This window comes from Panthera uncia (assembly GCF_023721935.1).
Source record: "Panthera uncia isolate 11264 chromosome B3 unlocalized genomic scaffold, Puncia_PCG_1.0 HiC_scaffold_1, whole genome shotgun sequence".
Taxonomy (NCBI): Eukaryota; Metazoa; Chordata; class Mammalia; order Carnivora; family Felidae; genus Panthera; species Panthera uncia.
In genome coordinates this window covers 1,010,308-1,015,848 of record NW_026057582.1, presented here as the reverse complement: position 1 = coordinate 1,015,848, position 5,541 = coordinate 1,010,308, and positions in this window count along the sequence as shown.

Genomic DNA, 5,541 nt, shown 5'->3' with positions numbered 1-5,541 from the left:
CGCTAGGGAAGGTGGGCCGGCGGGTGTGGGAGCAGAGACCTGGCTGGGGGGGGGGGGGGGGGGGGGGGGGGTGTCGGGCAGGGAGCAGGCCAGCTGGGGCACCAGGGGCCCCTCCCCCACCTGCAACTGACTCTCCAGTCTAGTCCGGCCGTGGGACAGCTCAGGTGCACTGAAGCTGACGACACTCAGCACCCAGTTCAGGGATGGCTGGGCAGACTGGGGGCCAGGCCTGAAGGTGGGGTGTGCTGGGACCGCAGGGGGCTGCGGTGTTGGGGACCCCGGGGCAGGGCTGGAGGTCCAGGTGTGGGTCGGAGTGAGGCAGGCCCCTGGCCAGAAGGGTCACGGCCACCCGCAGGGATCCCATTCATAAATTCTTGGGTAACAGGCTCCTTCCCCAAAATGAAGTCTTCATGGACCTGCGATGCCCAGGCTGGGCACCGTGTCTCTAAGAAACACGGTCCAGGAGCCAAAACCACCGGCAAGCATTCCAGACTGGGTTCCATCTCTTCAAGAACACCGGGGAGAATCTGACTCACCAGCCTAAATGCCCCTGTTCCCCACCCCCCACCGCTTCGCTGCCCTAAGCCCCGATCCCCTTCTCCCCCTGCCCCCCGACTGCTTCCCTCTCTAGAGGGTAGAGAAGACCCACCGTTGAATCTGCAGCTTCAAGGCCAAGGGCAGGGTGAGGCAGAAAAGACCTGTGCAGGCACTGAGTTTGGGGCGCCGTGGGGCCCGGGGGCCCCCTCACCCTCGAAGTCCCCCAGGGACTCCATCTGGTGTGCCCCCCAGTTGCTCCCTCCCCCCAGTTCCCAGAAGCAAGGCCGCTGGTCCCAGCGGCTTCCACCTGGTTAACTGCAGGATGCTTTCTTTGGGCACAGGTGACGCAGCCCCCAGTATATAAACCAGTCAGAGCTCAGCTGCTCTCTGCCCCCATCACACTGAGTTATCTGTGCAGAACCCCACTTGTCCGTCTAGACCTTCCCTGGGCAGCTGTGGTCACCAGAGGAGGCCGGCGAGGGGAGGGGCAGCCTGTCTCACCCGGGGTCTGCAGGAGTCCCAGAGCCCCTCTCTGCTCTGCAGGCCGCATCTCCAGCCATGGCCCCGAGCACCCCCCAGGGAGTCAGGGACCACTGGCCACCCCCCAGCTCAGACAGGTGCCTGAGGGAAGCAGGCCGCAGACAGAGGGACTGTAGACCTGGAGACTGGCCACCCCTGCCAACACCCCAGCCTCTGTGCAGGCAGTGCCCCTGGCCTGGGGTGCGGAGGACAGTGAAGGAGCAGGTGCCCCTGTGCCCTGCACTTGGCAGTGGGGTCCTCACGGTCTCGGCAGCCCCGGGGGCCTGGCGGTTGTGGTCTGGGGTCACCACGAACGGCGAATTGGCGTCCAGGGGACACAGGGTTAGAGGCTGCTAGCCTCCGGCCAACGTTTCCCCGGCTGATCAACACATGACCTGGTTCTGTGCGTGTTTCTGTTTAGAAATGCTTTATTTAGCGTAGACTTGATCCTTGAACCACAGCGAGGCTAAGAGCACTGACCGCCGCACCGTCGAACATCCACGTATAACTTTTAACTCCCCCAAGACTTTACTCATAGCCCACGGTTGACCAGAAGCCTTACTGGTAACGTAAGCCGTCGTTTGATGCGTATTTGTATGTTATATGTATCCTATGCTGTACTCTTACAATGAAGTGAGCTAGAGAAAAGAGCGTTACCAAGAAAATCATAAGGAAGATACGTTTACAGCACCAGACTGTATTTATTGAGAAATGATCTCCGTCTAAGTGGACCCACGCAGTTCAGACCTGTGGTGTTCACGGCCAACTGCACACTACAGACTCGCTCTCCCTGAGCTCAGGGCCAGCGGCTTTGTAACCAGCACCTGAAGGAAGTTTCCTGACCCAGGCGTGTCCTTCGGGAGGCATGTCCCGGCACAGGATAGCCATTTCAACAGGGAAATCTCCACCAAAGGGACAAAAATGTGGAAAACAGTCCTGAACAGGCAGGAGAAGGAAGCTTGTTTGTGGCGCAGAATGAAATCGGGAGGCAGGACACCCCCCTCCTCCGACCTCAGCGGGGGGCCTGATCATCGGGGGACTCCGTTTTTGCCACCCTGGGCACGTTCCCGAATGCCTGCGATTTTAGGGTCACGAACCCGAGTTGAACGGAAGGCGAGCTGGCAAATACAGAGTCCGCAAGTGATGGCGGGCTCCTGTGAGTGTGTGTGGGTGTTCAGACGAAGGGGGTGGAGGTCACTCCCGGACCCAAGCCTCTACTGACCAACCGGGCCACTGTGCTCGTGAAAGCAGCTGCTGGTTCTGGGGCCCGGGGGCAGCTCCTAGAGGAGGGCAGGCCCCTGCTGCCTGCAGCCGTGCACAGACAGGTTGGGGGGGGGGGGGGTTGGCACCCCCTCACTGACTTCATTCTGTATCAGCATCAGAAGTCATGTCAGGGCACCCCGGTAGGGAAACAGAAGGAAAGATGTTTCAAAATGAGAGCAATAAAAAGCATTCTGGGTGCCTGTCAGGGGAAACGAAACCTTGGTTTCATCTGGTGGCCTTAGAGCCCCCCTCTGGGCCCGCGAGTGCCCACCCACCACACTCAGGGTGTCCTGGCCTTCACCTCCGCCCCCCACGTCAGGCAGGGAGGCTGCTCTCTGAGAAGTGCCCACGCCAGCCTTCCCACGCCGGCAGGGCTCACGCGGGCAGAACCAAATCCCCATCTTCTGCTTCCTGATGAGAAGCGGTGGCCAGCTCTGTGCGGGTCGGTGCCGGAGGACGTGGTCCCCCAGTGCCGGTGCCGGGAGGCACGCCGTCTCCGGCCGGTGTGCTGGCCGCGGCTGGCCGTGTGTCCGAGCTGCAGCGGGTTTCTGGTGCTCAGGCATGAGGGCATGGGCACGGGCACACCCCCAGCTCTGAAAACAGACCCAGGCCCCGGGATGGGACCTGCCGGACGGACCCGGCTTCCAGAAAGAACATCCCTCATCAGACGGGCTGAGTGTGCTGGGAAGTGTTTGCAGAAGGTTTCTGAGCTCTCCCCCTCAGGGACGGGAAACCGTGTCGGAATGGGGCCTGGGTCGAGGGGGGCCTGGGGGTGTGGAGCAAGATGAGCCCACAAACTGAGGCCTGGCGGGGCAGAGCTCCAGGCTGGAGAGAAAGTCACTCCGAGACCAGTGTCCGCACCCACAGCCTGCCGCACCTCTGACCTCAGCCACGCACTGCACTGGACACGTGCTCACACGCTCCCCGCCTTCCTCCTCCCGCGTCACCGTCACCCGTTACCTGTTCCTGCGCTGAACTCGGCCCTCGGGGTGCAGCACAGAACTGCCTCCCCCCGGGTGCCTCACCACCACCAGGGCCTGGCCTGGGGACCCCGTCCTGGGTCCCACCCGCCCCAGGCAGGGACACAAGGGAGCCAGCCCTGGGGGTGCCAGCCCCCCGGCAGCCTCCCTTTCCTCCATCCGGGCAGGGGGCCTCACAGCCGAGGGGGCCACGGAGGGTCTGGCAAGCTGGATCCGGACCCCCGCCCATGCCAGGCCTCTGCTCCAGTCTCTGGGTGCCACTCAGGATCCTGCCCACTCCGCAGGCCCGTGGGAGGGGTGAGAGAAGGTGTGGGGCGGGCACAGAGACCCTGCTCAGCACGGGGCTCCCAGCTGGACCTCCCCCACGCCCCCCCTCCCAGCCCAGTCCTTGGGCTAGAAGATCCTCCCACCTGTCTCCACCGCATTCTCGCATCCATGAGGTCAGCAAACACACCCACTAACCACAGCCGGCAGCAGCCAGGCGCCAGCTCAGGACAGCAGAGTCAGCCAGGCCCACGTCTCCTACCCGCCTCCAGGGGCACCAGCTTCTGGAGCCAGGAGAGTGTGGAGAGGCCTGGAACCCAGCTCCAGGGAGGGCAGGAAGGCTTCCGGAGGGGGCCCCGAAGCTCCGCGGGTCAAGGAGAGGGGAGGGGGTCGGGTGGGGGAGGGCTGGCCCCCCTTCCAGGCTGAGGGACACTTGCCCAGGCCGGGACTGGGTGCATTCCAGGAACTGTTGAGTCCCCGCCCAGGAGTGGCCGTCCGGCTCCGAGTCTCCAGGTTGGAGCACGTCCAAGAGTCGGCAAGCGCCTCTCCTGGCGGCTCTCATGGGTGCGCAGGGGCCCTCCTGCGGTACTGGCCGGCTGCCCTGGGGCGGACGCTCGAAGAACCTGCGGCTGCGGGGCCGGGGAGGGGCCGCACTCGCCCTGGGAGTGGCCATTGACAGGCCAGGAGCTCCGGGCCTTATCCCGACCTGACAGAGGGGCAGAGGGGCAGCACCGTGAGCAGAGAGGGCGCGGGGCTGCCCCCAGGGCAGGAGCTGGATCAGGGCTGGGACACCAACAGGCCTGGCCCCCCCCCCCCCAGCACCTGCGTCCACCTGGCCCCGCCCACCTGGCCTCCTCCCCACCGATCGATCGATCGGGCTTGTCAGACAAGTCCGTGGAGCGATGCTCTGTCCTCATCTTGCCCGAGGTACACGCTTTAGAGGTTCCTGGCGTTCTTCTGCACGGGTGGGGAAACTGAGGCATGTGCAAGCCTGACTCACGGAGTGCTGGAGCAGGGCCCCAGGGCAGGGACTGTGTCTCCTGTCAGACTGAGGGCAGCACAGAGGCCTGCCTGCTTGCCTCCCCCCCCCCCCCCCCCCCCCCCCCCCCCCCCCCCCCCCCCCCCCCCGGGCCCTCAGGCCTGGTGCACTCCAAGCCCGGGGACCTCCAACTGAGGGTTAGATGTGGGAAGGGACTTCCAGAGCTGGGGGCCGCCTCTCCCTAGCCAGTCAGCCAGGCTTTCTGAGCCTGCTATGAACAGGCCACCCTGGCCAATGTGGGGGTCAGGGACCAGGTCCGGCAGTCTGGCAGGATTGATTGGGCCGGGCAAGAAGAGGGGGTGACAGAGGGCACGGGCACAGCAGTCCCGGTTGCCGGGAGCCCGGCAGAGTGGGGGCGGCCTGGAGACCACTCAGACCCCATGTGGGAGCTGTTTCCGGAGGCCTGCCCGGAGGAGGCTGCAGGGGCCGGCCCGGAATGCTGGGGGCGTTCTCCATCGCAGAGCACCGGAAAGAGCAGTCTCCCACGGGGAACCCTGGGACTTGGAATCCAGCTGCCAGAGTAGGGGTCCCATGTAGAGGGCAGAGGCACTTGAGCGACACCAAGGAGGCGGCTCACCCGCCCCTGGGGCTGGACCTGGAGGAGGGGCCGGGGGTGACAAGATGCGGCGCGGTGCAGCCCGAGGAAGGGGCCCGCCCCGCAGCGAGGTCTGAGGTGGGGGGGAATGGCTTCCAGACGTTTCCCAGGGCCCCCCCCCCCCCGCTCCTCGTGTTCCGCACCCACCGCCACCCCCGGCCGCCAGGAGCGAGGCCGGCAGGGCGGGGAAGGGGCGACTTCGGGGAATTTCCAGGCGCGAGGAGATCCCCAGAAAGCGCGCGGGCCGCGGGCGGGGTGGGCGGGGCCTCCCTGCGACCCCTCCCCGACTCCGCCCCCGGGCGCGCCCGGTCCCCACGTGGCCGCATGCCGGCGGGGCGGGGCGG